The sequence below is a fragment of the Lagopus muta genome, chromosome 5 (assembly GCF_023343835.1).
Source record: "Lagopus muta isolate bLagMut1 chromosome 5, bLagMut1 primary, whole genome shotgun sequence".
NCBI classification, from domain to species: domain Eukaryota; kingdom Metazoa; phylum Chordata; class Aves; order Galliformes; family Phasianidae; genus Lagopus; species Lagopus muta.
The window spans coordinates 49,584,191-49,598,171 of record NC_064437.1 but is presented as its reverse complement, the minus strand read 5'-3'; the positions used below and the strand labels follow the sequence as shown (position 1 = coordinate 49,598,171).

General features: G+C 41.5%; 1 long non-coding RNA gene across 5 annotated transcripts in view; it reads left to right on the top strand.

Annotated features, from left to right (window-relative positions):
• Positions 1 to 8,071, top strand: part of LOC125693581 (uncharacterized) — a 40,999-nt gene extending 32,928 nt beyond the window's left edge. For all 5 annotated transcript variants that reach the window (XR_007377161.1, XR_007377159.1, XR_007377162.1 and 2 more), the window contains one exon: positions 7,809 to 8,071. This is a non-coding gene — a long non-coding RNA (uncharacterized LOC125693581). The remainder of the gene's footprint in view (positions 1 to 7,808) is intronic.
• Positions 8,072 to 13,981: the final 5,910 nt, after the last annotated feature.

Below are 13,981 nucleotides of genomic sequence, written 5' to 3'. Positions count from 1 at the left end.
GTCCTGGCTGCCGCAGCCCGGAGCCAGCCCTGGGTAGCGGATGTGCTGTGCTCTCACTGTGTGGTACTGGTATGGGCAGCGTGGGGCAGGGTAAGATTCCATCCTGAATCCTCAGAAGTGCAGCAGGTGTTTGGACAGAGTTAAGTGCGTTGTGCTTTCTTGTGCTGTCTCGTTGGAAGGATTTCTGTGACTTCAAAGCTATTTTCAGTGATTTTCTGTTTTTCCTACAGACTTTTAGTGGTTCAGAGTTCCTATGTAACAGTGGCCTCCTTAGCTGTGTTAGGATTGACATGACAGTAACAGTTACCAATGCATCTTTTGATCTTCGAGGTGATGCTGCTGCCTTCCGAAGGTTGTAATTGAGCTGGCGTTTTCATTTTAAACTCTATTTTTCAGTAGTTTATGACTCACCTCTTCAGATTTCTATTGGTTTGTCTCCTAGCTGCCATGTTTGCAGATGACTGAGTTCAGTGTATCATTAAAAAAAAAAAAAAAAAAAAAAAAAAAAGATGCTGTTTAAAATATTTTAGGTTTTTGACCACTTCCGGACAGAACAAATTGCAGCAGTGACACAGTTTTCGGAGGTGCTGCCTCTGGAGTATCCCATAGCAATCAGCTCTTTTCCTTCCGACTGGCAGTACGGAGAGAAGCTGGGAGGTAACAGCCCTCCTTGGTGTGGTACCTTTGCTATGGGCCTGTCATTCCTACAGGCCAAACCCAAACTGGTATGCACTCAGGGTTGTTTATTTTAGCGGAAGTTTGCATAAGGGTAAAGAGGTTACTGCAAACAGTGTTGCCTGGCTCTGCAGATTGCACTGTAACAGTGTTATTTCCAAATGCATCACTTACAGGATTGTGGTTTGTCCAGTAAACAAAATCTAACACAACTGGGTCCTCACCAAGCATTGCTTAGCATTTAACAATACCAAGGTATTCCCCTTGCCCTAACTATTGCATATCTTCTAGTAATGTAAGGAACGTCTATTTGGTACAAGTCGTTTGCATTCCTCCCTGCCCCCCAGGAGGTGTAACTGAGAGCGTGTGCAGATCAGTTTTGCGGTGGAGTGTTTTTTTCTTGGTAGTTAGCTCTAAGAGATCTTTCAGAAGCCGCCACCTTCTTGTGAAAATGAGAGTGACTACCCATGACTTGGGGTTGTGCCTTCTGGCTGGTGACTGTAGCTGTTTGGAGTTTCCTTGTGTAATAGACGCAAACCAAGAGAGAGCAGTGTGTTTGGAGGGGTTTTGTTTGTTGATTGGTTATTCTTATGACAGCACTCCTTTGCTGTGCCCAACTTTGTGCTCCTTTTTGGGCTGTAGCAGCACTTTTAGGCTGGCAGAAGTGGCAGCTTTGAATGTATTTCTTACTTACCCACCATCTGAGGTTTAATTCATGTGTCAGCTGAGTTCTGTGCAAAAGTATGAGATCATAGAACAGCTTAGGCTAGAAGGGACCTCAAGATCGTCAAGTTCCAACCTCTTGCTGTGGCCAGGTTGTCGACTTTAGATCAAGCACTAGATTGGGATGCCCAGGGCCCCATCCAACCTGGCCTTGAACACCTCCTGGAATGGGGCATACACTGCTCTCTGGGCAGCCCACACCAGCACCTCATCACCCTCTCAGTGAGAAGTTTCCCTTGACATCTGACCTAAATCTCCACTCCTTTAGTTTAAAATCATTACCACTTGTCCTATCACTATCTACCCATGTAAAAAGTTGATTTCTTTCCTGTTTATAATGTCCCTTCATATACTGAAAGGCCATAATGAAGTCTCCCTGGAGCTTTCTCATCTCCAAAACTCCAAAGCAAGTCCAGCTTCTGCAGTCTGTCTTCATAGGAGAGGTGCTCCAGCCCTCTGAGTGTTTTGATGCCCTACTCTGGACTCTCTCCAAAAGCATGACATCTTTCCTGTGCTGGAGGCCCCAGGTCTGCATGCAATACTCCAGGTGGTGCCTCATGAGAGCAGAGGAGAGAGGGACAATCACCCCCCTCATCCTGCTGGGCACTCCTCTTCTGATGCAGCCCAGGATTACAGCTGGCCTATGGGCTGCTGGCTTAAGTTCAGCTTTTCATCCACCAAGAACTGCTTGACAGGACTGCTCTCAAGGAGTTCTTCCACTCTGTAATCATATCTGGGATTGCCCTGACCCAATTACAACACATAAAGTTCCCATAGGCCCACCTTTTGAGTATATCAAAATCCCTTTGGATGGCTGCATAATTTTTCCTACCAGCAGATGTCCCTGCGTGTTTCCTAATATGCAAATTGGGAGCAGATTTCAGAAGGATCAAACTCAAGAAACAGTTACCATGTAGCAGCCTGAGTTTTTTGGCTTCTTTGCAGCTCTACCTTTAGAAATGTAAGATTTTGAATCTAAGGTGAAGTTGTTGATCTACTCACTGCGCTGTTCTGATTTGTGCATTGGGTTTTATTGTTGTTCCGTGCTTGCATGCAGGCACTGATCATAAAAAATTCTGTTAAAAATAGCTGCAAAAATGGCATAGGGATGAGTTTAAACATATTACTGCAGTGTTCTGGTTTGGGGAATTTATATTCAAGCCTTAATTGGCATTAAACTTTCTTTCTCACCCAGAAGCCTACTTGAACAGATTAAAACTGACTCCATCAGGGTATTATGACATTATGAACATTTAAATTTTGAGAAGGCCATCACACTTTGTCTCTTAGATGAAGGAAAGATGTCACAGTGAAATAAGCACAAACCTGGGGTCTGTGCATTGTATTGGTCTGAACTTCAAAACATTGAATCCACACTTGTGTTCTGGGGGGAAAAGCATAAGATCTGACTTGCTTTCTACCACTTTGTTCTTTGGTTACACATTGTTGGTGTTTTGTTTTGTTTTGTTTTTTCTTTCCTAATTAAAATATATTGTTATCTTTTTAATACTCAATTTCGTTTTCGTTTCTGTGTATTGGTGATTATTTAACAAATTTTTTTTTTTGTGCTAAAATTGGGCAATTTAGATTAAAACAATATAATTTAACCAAAGTGCTTCCATCAAACTTAAATTCTCCTTTGATCTGTAATGCACTTTAGAACATTGTTGCATAGAAGACTTACACCTGGAGTACATTAGTGAGCTAGATGTAGGATCTCTAGAAATTTAGAATGGTAATGAACTCAATACAACTGTCTTCATCTCTTAACCTTGCATTTTCTGGTTTTGAGTATGTTGGCTGTTCTTCAGTAGACAATAGATTTGCCCTGAAGTCCAATTTAAGGAGGATAACAGTTGTATTTTGGCAACCTGATTTGAATGAAAAGAGAAGAAAATGTGAGAGAATATTAGTAATGATCTTCAGTGACTGTGTTGGCTTTTACGTTGCACTGTGATATGGCCTGTTTGTAAAATCTCAGGATTGCTCTTCACCCTTTCTAAAGTGCTACTAAAGCACTTAGGTTGGTGGTAATAGTGAAAGGATCTTGGACAGATGATGTGGTAGCATGTCGGCATGGCAGCATAGAAATGGGAAAGCAGTGTGTCAACTCAGAAGTTTGCAAACTCTGCTGCTTCCTGTGTTGTTCTGTAAGGCTGCTGCTGTGTGGTGTTAATCAAACAGATTGGAGAGTTCCGGCATGTTGCTGTCAGAAGAAATAGTAGTTGGATAATCTGACATGCAGAGCCACAGATGATGGTGTATTTAAAAATAAAAAAGAGGGGATAGGGAAAGGAGCAAATGTAAAACTCTCACTGGTGATAGAAGTATCAGTCGTAGGACTGCTGGAATGAGGGATATAGATGATGTCTGAACCCAGGTTAGAACCAGGGTAGCAGCTGTGTTTAACTAAAGACTTCTCAGCGGGAGCATCTCAGGAGCCTCTGTTTCTCTGGTCTGTGTGTGTGTGTGACTGATGTAAAAAAAACAGCAGGAAACTGAAACTTGTTACAAGTCACTTATCCCATTAGCAGTTCTCTTCTAGAGGGGATGAATAAGACCTGGGAACTGTCCCTGGCACTGAAAGGTAAAATAGATGTGTACCCTTACTCCCACAGTTCAGCTTCTTGATGCCACTACTGCTCCAGGCTCTTGTTCAGCAGGCCCAGTTTGATGACGTCAATGCATTCTTCACAGCAGGAAAAAAAATCATTTTTCAAACAAACCGAGCATTTCTTTAGACTGGAAAAGCAAATTGGCTGGATGCCTGGTGGCTCTCACAGCCAATCACTATAACCTTACCATAAATGTAGATGTATTTCTATCTTAGGGTTGATTATTGATTTTATTTTAGCCATGGGACTGTCCTGTCCCAGTCGTTTGGGTATGTGCCCTATGACTGTGAGTGCTGAGATCCTGAAAGCTGCACTTTTTAGCGAATATTTTGCACGTCTCACTGGCTCAGTTAAAATTTGACTATGTGACCATCTGAAACATTGTAAATACATCTCTTTGGAAACTTTTGCAGACCTCTGTCTTTATCCAGAGCTTGCAGCTGGCAGCTTAGCTTCAGTGGCTTGCTGGTAGGCTTTTTTCTCTTAGCAGCATTTTTGAGGATAGTGTTACTGAGATCATGCTTTCTCCTTGCAAAGCTTAGTTTAAAGCAAATGCTAACTATCTAATGTGTAACAGATGAACTGTAAAAGCTCTAGAGATTATGTGCAAGGCAGTCTACATGTCCTCCAGGGGATGAGTGACGAAGTGCTTAAGCCTATTCCTTTGGACAGTGCTTGGCCATGATTTGGTCTGAGTTGTGTTACAGTTTCCTACAACTGTAAATAAAATCCAAGGCTGAGTCCTAGCAGTGACAGTGAGACAGAAATATCTGTAGAGGAATGTCTGGAGTTAAAAGGCAAATGTGTGTAAAAGGAGGTATTTAGTTTTGCTTTTAACTGTTGGTCTGAAGGTGGAAGTAATAAGCATGGCAATTGTCTTAATTTCAGGTAGTAAGTGACATGAAACCAGTCACACTCTGGGGAAAAGCATTTTCATAATGTGTTTAAAGTTAACAAAGGTTTTATTAAAGGTGATGGTAGAGAGGAGAAACTAAAAGAAACATCTTGAAAGATCTTAGCACACTGTTCCTGATTGCAGCTTCTAAAACTGTAACAAATACCGTGTGTTTGTGATTTAGGACCTCCAGTCAGCTTTGTTCCGTTATGCTCTGTTTGTGGGATATCATCTGACAATTGAGATTAGCACAGGGAGATAACACTGTGCCTGGTGGCTGATGCTCCCAACTCTCCTGTGTTTTTAATATCACTTAACCTTTAAAATTCTTTTGGGGGAGGGACAGTGAAGTGGAAAATTTTATCCCTCCCACTAGCATCTCAGATATGATTTGCCATCCTCTGTAACATCAAACATTCTTCAGAGCGAGAACAGGATGCAGTGTTCTCTCTCTGAACGTTTGTCTCCAGGCACTGCTGTGTGCTTTTTCAATGGGATTTGAGCTTCAGGGAGGTGATCAAGAACAAAATGTTGGTAAAGTAAACTTGTGGCAGGAGCAGGTTTGGACCTGGTGGACTATCACCATTCCCTGCCCTCACTCACACACCCACATTCACTGCACATCTGCACAAACAGGCCTGGGCAGATCATACAGTGACAGGGATGAGTCATATCCCCTGTGCTCAACTGCACAACCTCCTCTGAGCTGAGCTTTTGTGAGCATGAAGCAGATAAAAGGAGTATGGACTAATTTATATTTCTGTGAAAAAACAGTTGATTGTTTTCTGTCAGTATTCTCAGCAATTAAATTATGGGTTTAGAATCCTGTATGTCTCCGAGGGTGGCTGTAACAACAAGGGATACAGTAATGTTGGTGTTTGATGTAGCAGTCTTAGTTCCCAGATAGTATGTTCGTGATACTTTTCAGCTGACTCATTTCTCACATACATACTTATTTGAAGCCAAGCATTTCTGAAATGGCATTCTTTCCACGCTGCATGGGATCCCCCTCTCTCCTGCTGCCACCAGCCTGTCTCCTGCAAGAGTAGATGGGGTGAAGGAGGGGGAGGGAGTAGATGGGGTGAAGGAGGGAGTTCCTGAGGGGGAACAAGCAGAAGGGTTCTCCACTCTTATTGAGTCACTTCGGTGAGCCATATGTGAGATCAGTGGTCATTTTGATGTTTTCTCGAGTGAAGCTACGATTTTACCACATGTGCACCAAGCGGATGTCGAGATGTGTTGTGTCGTTAACAGGGGACTTCCCGCCCTCTGCAGGGCAGGGCTGGTTCCCTTCTCTCTCAGCTTCAGAGAGGAGCAGATGCTCTGCCCTGTGCCTCACATGGGGCTGAGCCTGGACCACCCTGGCTTGGTGTGTTGAAGGGCTTTTACCACGAGGAGCATCTTCTTGGCTCTCCCAGCCACAGCTCCTCTATTCCTGAGTGACCTGGTTCAGAACCCACCATCCTGTTTTCTCTTTAGAGGGCCTACATGTAAAAAAAGGGATCTGGCAAAAAAGTCTGTCAAAGTGTAACTATAAATTACCAAAAATCAACAAAGTAGGGAAGATTTAAGTTCATACAGACTGTTGTTTCCATGGTGTAAGCAGAAAAAAAGAAAACAGATGTAAACCCTTTTTCCCAAGTGGTTTGTTCCCCACTCCCCCCTGCAGCCCTTGTTTCTGAGGAGGCCAGGATGTTTGCAGTGGGAGTGGTGCTGAGTTTTTAATGCTGCCACTACTGTCCCAACGTTGCTTTATTTATATACAGTTCAGAAATGTGTTTATGCTGCAGACTGGCTAATTAGTTAATTTTCTCCTTTTGTTAAGCAATGTGTTCGTGCTGCGTAATGCAGACCAATCAGAGTGCAAAGGAAAGATTTATGTTGTGTTGAAGAGGTACGAGCATTTGGACTTGTCAGTGAATTCCCAAAGACAGCTAAGTACAATACAGGAAGTGACAGATTAATTAGGATGCCAAAAGATGTGTGTGTAGTTCTGGTATCCTCCTGTGAAAGCTGTCCAGACATTTTCAGATGCCTGGATAGCAGTGTTTTGCAGCAGTGAAAGAAGTTACTAAGTCTGTTCAAGGAGTTACTAGCGAGGAACTGAAAGAAAGAGAAACCTGGGAAGTACCCAAAACAGAGACAGTGTGGTAGAAACAGTAATTCTGGGACAGAAGTTTACAAAAGCTTGTCTTTTACTTAGTGCTGTTAAACTTGCTAGAAGAACAGAACATGAACAAGCATGTTATATCATTTTCTGCTCGTGAGTACTTGGAATATTCATGAAGTCCTGATAACCTCAGTGAAATTGTGTGGATGTTAGCTTTCCATCTGTGGAACAGAGGCCAGTCTGCAGTGCAGTGCAGCAGAGCTGTGTCTGTAACAATCTCTGCATGTACAGTAAATGTGTATGGGCAATACAGAACAGTACCTGTGATCCTTTCCTTGTTAAGAAATACATCAAAAAGCAGTTGAGGTCAGAGAAGACTGCAGCTGGACAACCAGCAGATCAGATCCAAGTCCTCTCTTTTCCACCCCCTATGAAGCCAGAGGTTGTCTTGCCATTGATTCTAGTGAAAAAATGAACTTGAATAGGCTGGAATGAATGAAAACTTTGTAGAATTCTGTTTGTTCGTTTGTTTTTCTGGTTTGGTTTTTTGTTTGTTTGTTTGTTTGTTTCAGAAATATATGTCCAACCGTCTCTTACATTCATAAAAGGAAAACAGCAAAATATTCTTTGTTATGATAGAAAATTTGAGTAAATAGTTAAAGGTAGGCATGTAAAATACTTTTAGTGGGAAAGGAAAAAGGAGCATTTGGCTGGAAAATGGTGGTATGCTTTCAGAAAACCAAGCAAATTATTATAAAGAAAAATGACATAATCTTGTGCTTCTCTATAGTTGACAAGACAAGAAAGAGGAAGGACCTACCTTAAGTAAACAAAATGCATCTGCAAAGCAAAGGTGAAAACCTGCCTATCTCAATCTTTTTGTGAGACTTGGTTGTCACTTGGGGAGAAGTTCACAAACTGAATGTACCAGAATATGAACAGCTGCTATGTGGTAAGTTTATCCTGGCTAAGTGACCAAACATCTTTAGCCATCGGTCGATTGGAGCACTACAGAGGACAAGAGTGGCTATTCTAGGCCCAGGCAGCGGCCAACATGTGTGTGGGGAGATGTCACAGAGGCAGTTGGACACTGCATAGAGGACAGAGGATGGCACCAGTGTTGTTCTGTCCTTCCTACCACCAGCAGTGAGTTAGGCACCCCTTTACCAGGTGTGTTTGTCTGCACCTTGTTTTCATCAACCAAAGTGGCACCCAGCAAAAATCCTACACATAGAAGTGGAAATCCTTTTGTGCAGGTCAGAGATGCAAAGGCATCTCATTATCTGGGCTTCATATTATATACAGTATCCTGCAGGGGAGGACTCCGTCTTTTAGATCTGCAATATAGATTACAGCAAGTTGCAAATATACTTGCAGACACTTTGTTGATCTGTAGTTGTTATCATTCAGACCACTGCTAAAAACATTAAATGTCATAGTCAATGATGAGGAGGGAAGGTCCCACACAGTCACACCCACTCAGCAGCAACATCCCTGCACTGCTTTTTGTGAGACTTACAGACATCTGTATGTCAACTCTGCATTAGCCTAATTTTTAACAATACTATGTTTTAGAAAGTTAGAAACTTTAGGACTAATCTTTTACACCTGAATTTGTAATATTTCTCTTTAAAAAAAAAAGTTTGAGAAGTAATTTTTGTAAAGCCATCTTCATCATCTGTTGTAATATCCCCTTTTGCTTTTTAAATTATTTCAATTCTGTGGTGGTGGCTGTGGCAGTTGGAATGTGTTTACCTGACAAGTTTGCAAGAGGCTACTTTTTCCAGTTACATGCTTGGCATTTTTGGTAAGCCATCTTTCTTCCTGTTTTGTAAAATCCCCTTAATCACTTCTAAGAGCCAATAAAAAGAAGCGTTAATTGCTCTGGACATGGTTCAGCCTGTTGTCTTGGACTACGTGGATGGACGTGCGCCATCCAGAACTGCTGCACTGCATGTGTCTAACTTTACTGCCTGTTCTTTCACTCTCTTGCAGTGGGTATGAAATAGCCCAAGTCCATTTTGCGATGCTTTGAATTGCCTCGTGGCTCTTTTCTCATACAGAAAACAAACATGTATTAAATGTGTTTGCATTTGGTGTATTGTTTTTAACAATTATGTATGTGCATATATTTCCATGTAGTAGTATGCTGGTCTCAAAAGTACATTTCCTTTTTACCCTAAGATATTTTCAAAACTTTGTGTTAACTTCATTCTTACTGGTTTTATATTTCCACTTGTTTTCAAATGTCCTTCAGTTTACTGATATTTAATGCTCATTCTTCCATTGGGACATATTATTTCTCATGTAAGCTTTAAAAAAAAAAAAAAAAAAAAGTACAACTGTACTCTCAGGAGTTGTTTGTTAGTTGTGCTGAGTAACTCCTCTAGGAGACAAAGAATTTGCTATGAGGACGGGTTTTTCTGGTCCTGCCTAGCAATGATACCTAGTTATGCTGCATGTGCCCAGCCAAGGAGCCAGGAGAAAAAAGCTGGAAGCCATGGCTGGCCCATCTGGAGAGGTAAGTACCTTCTTGTGAAAATCTGTCTTGAGGAGAACTGTAAAGTTCGCTATCAGCCAGAGCCTGCATGCAAAGAAGCTGTGTGTTGATCAGAAAAAATGAAATTCTAACTCTAGAAGAACTGGTAAATTCAATAGTGGAAGAACTGCCCTCTAGAGGTCCTTTTCCTTGCTGCTCGCTGGAGGGGCAGCTGACTGGCTGATAGAGGCACTGAAGCTCGTGGAACTGTGATTTGACTAGACATGCCATGAGTCCACATCTTAATCTGTAAAAAGAAGCCTTATGAAACCTGCTTTCAGAATATTTTTTTCTGATGGGAAATATCTGATCTCTCCCAATGCACAAGCTCATCTCGAAACTTTTCTTTTGGTGAGCTAGCGGTAGGGCTTCTCTTCCATGCAGCCATTAGGTTTTCTTATTGCTGCCAGTACAGGAATATGTTGATTAAGGAGCTAAGAACATACGTGAAAGAAGAGAGGAGGAAGGACCCCTGCTTCCTGCCTGCTCATGTACAAATGTAATGTGTTCTGAGTTTCTTACAAGTACAGTGCTTGTTTTTCAAAGTAATGCAGTAGGAAGATGTCATTTGTATTTGGGCAAGTTTAGACTGTATTATCAGAGTAGTTCTGATTCTGGGGGAATCTGTTCTCTCATGACTCTTAGGAAACATGTTGATGTAATGTTATCTGGAACCCTTGTATGCAGTGTCATTTAGGGCAGATCAGTCTTCATGAACTGTGGACTAGCTACTGAGTAGCTGCTGTATTAAGGAACAATAGGGCAGTGCTCAGCCTTGGCTAGTGGCCCGAGTACTGATCCAGGATCTCTGCTGGATTTGCAGCTCTTGGTATGGAGACAGCATTCCTTTGACTGTGCTTCTCATATACTGATGTTTTCTTTCTGACATGAGCGATGTCCACTCCAGCTGAAATTCGAGCTGTGGGTGGTGTCTTGCAGATGAAGTGCAGGGCTTATTTCCAGAGCAAATCATGGAAAATGATGTATCTCCAAAACTGTGTTTAAATCAAGCAAATTTTTGGAGGAAAAGAATCTGTCAGCATCTATTATACATGATGATATTGATACAAAATCCTGTCTCAGGAAATCCTTCTACTGCTCACAAGAAAGCTGGAAGGGTATAGGAAGAAAATTATCACTGTCCCCTGTCATAAGAATTTGCTTAAGATGGAAGGAAATTGCAAAGACGTGTTATCAGCCTGATGCAGCAGGACTCATTCCTACATACTGTTTATTTATCAAAGAAGGATGGGGAGGGAGCTATTAGCTCATTTTTACTTTGAGTATTTTCCTTTGATTTTTGAATGAAGGGCAACTTTACTTCATGTTATTATGGAGGAAGATCCTTGTTAAGAAGATGAAGGGAAACTGTGAATTAAAATGCTCATCACCCCATCCTGCAGGCAAACACTATTCTTTAGCTCTCAAACAGCACTGACAAAACTATTTTCTAAACATTGCAGATTGAAAACTGCCATGTTTTACTGTCTTGAGAATGATTCGAGCAGTTTTGTCATAAGATGTTAGAGCCCGACAGTGGTAGAGCAAGCCAGTCTGTGTATCTGACAGGTAACGATTGCTCTGATGCTTTACAGCTGTGCACTGCATGACAGCTGCAATGAATCAGGTTATTAGGAATTTCTGCTCCCTAAAGCTTCATTATTCCTGTCATTCTTAAGAGGGTAGGGGAAGAAGAAAAGTGTAAAGCCTATCAGTGAGATAGAAGAGAGGGCCTGAAGCCAGACAAACAGAAACATTTTGGGATTCTGCTAATGCCGAGAAGATGAAAGGAATCCCCAAATAAAAAGGAGCCAGAGACATATTTAGCAGAGTCTCATTCCTAAGCAGCCAATTAGATCTAAGCAGGAAGGTCTTCATGCACATGTGAGAAGCTGTTTTCCCTTATAAAGTAATGAGTTGTAATGTTATGAGTAAAGGAGCTACTTTTTTCCCAGTTTTCTGTAGCAGTTGTGATAAAACTGCAGCTTCTGCCCTTCTTTACCAAAAAAGTATGACATCTACACACTAGTGCATGTCTTTTGAGCCTGCATTCCTTGGGACAGTCAAAGTCTGTTCCCTAGGCAGAGCCATATAGCTCCTGTTAGCATGCAGTCCTAAGCGTATTTTCTGTTCAGATGAAAATATGCACAAGTTACAGAAAAACGAAGAACTTGTCTTGTGAAACGTAGCTAAGAGTTTCCACTGAGACCTTGAAAGATGGTTAATAAAGAAGTTGCCATTGTACATGGGAGCTTTGCTAGTAGTGCTATAAAAAAGATCAGGGGAAAGTATATTGGAAAAAAAAGCAAGAGAATTGCTTTTTCTATTTATTTTTCTTTCTCTCATCGTATTCCAGACATACTCCTCTGATGGACAACATTTTGGACAGATAAATAGCATGAAAACAGCAATGGATGCCAGAAAGATGTGAAAGAAGTAGAGTGTTGGGGTATAAACACCAGGCAAATTGCACTTGGTGGTTTCCATACAAATGAACACCATAAGTACTTAGAAGTAGAGAACAAAAAGTGGTGATGGAAGTGGCCTCCACAGGGGGAGTTTGGCTGCTTTCAGGAGTGGAATTTTGGTATTTGTTCTTTTTCTGGAGAACAGAACAGACTGGGCTAAGCTGGTATGTGTCTGTAGCCATAGAGGAAAGTTCAGAGATTTTATCCCCAACATTTAGGTTTGGTTCTCAGAATACTTGTTCTGCCCTGTTCTATTTAGGTTCTTATTCCTGTCTCATGCCATATATATTCACTTCCCCTTTCCCACCCCTCTGGCAATGACCTATGTTGCTGAGAAGAAAGGTATAAACTATTAATGCCATTTTTTTCCCCATGTGTTTTTATTTAGCAATATCTGTGATCATATCTTAAGCAATGGAATCACTATAAAGAGAAGAAATGCCTGTATTTTGTAATGTCCCTTAAGCTGTACTGAGCTCATTTCCTTGCATAGTTTACCTGTTTGCCTGCCTTCCTTCCTGTCCTGGTACCTTCCACAGTGTAACACCCCAGAGACGAGCAGTCTGCAAAGCACTGGCTCTCCTTTGTGTGCTGGAGGCATGGTTGTTCTGCATCTTCAGAGTTTTGCTGTGCTGCTTCTGTGTATCGACAGCTGCTGCTAAGTCAGTCTCTGGGCTTACTTCCCCGTTCCAGTCTGCACAGTCCTAACTCTAGCAGACTCTCTGGAAATAGTCCCTCCAAACACTATGTATCCTACTTTTGGTCATATCAACAACTGCTTTCTCAGGGTAAACTTCTATGTCATCTGTATCTTTCACAAGCACCCTGAAAGTTGGAACTCCCAAATCTTTGATGCCTATGACATGCAATGTAGTTCAAAGTGACGTATGCTCCCTACCCAAACAACCACTCCTCAGAGCAGCCATTGCCCCAGCTGGTATTGGGATATGCACCAGGCTGAGCTGCTCAGAATATGATGAAGTTTAACAGAGAGAAGAAACATTGTAATATCTGCATGGCCCCTGCCTCCCATGGTGTCTACAAAGGTCTCCTGCAGAAAACTGTTGCCTCTATTTCTAGCTATGCAGGAATGTTGTGTGAATTGATTGGAGTCCTGCTGAAGGAGCATTTACTTGGCTTTGTAATCTCATACATGCTGCACCCAATACAGCATCAGTAAGGTTGTTTGGTGGTTTTTTTTGGATGAGTGAACCTTCTGTCATTTAATTCTTCACCTTAATTTGGATTCTTCTGGATCTATAAGTCTTGGATTATACATTCTCTATTAATTAATGCTTGTCTCAAAATCAGACATGTTACTGCATTAAAGGGTTTTGCTGCGTAAAAATTCTTCTTCCCCTTGATCTGATTTGCTGATAATGTAGCTATATGAAAAGTACATAATTTCCATCTGCTATGTTTTGAATGTTGTTTGAAAAGAAATATTTCTTTTTGGCTGTCATTTAAGGGCCTGTTGAAGGTATGCAAGAAGGTATATTTCTCTATATCCTCTGCAATAGATTGCTTAACTTTGTAGGTTCTATGTTGTTATTTGTTTAATACCTATTATCTTTTGTGTCCAAGTGCTAAAAGTTGAAATTAAGAATAGCTTTCACACGGTTCATGATCCAACACTTGTTAGCCTCTGTATCTGTGCCTCAAAAGCAATTGCATTCCTTAGGAGTTTCTTTCCTTAAAAGTTAAATTCCTTTTGGTCTTCAGTCCATAATTCTTCCTATCTGCTGTCTTTACATGTTGCCTTGTACTCAAATCTCTGTAGCAGAAGAAATCTCAGTGTGGTTGTATGGGAGATCTCTAACATTAAGACTACTCGATTAGGCAGCACTCCGTAAGCAAACACATGGTGCTGCTCCCTGTTGCAACAAGACTCACAAAGGAAGGATCTCATTTGGATTCTTGTGTCTTTCTTGGCTTCTGTGCATAGGCCATTTTTGA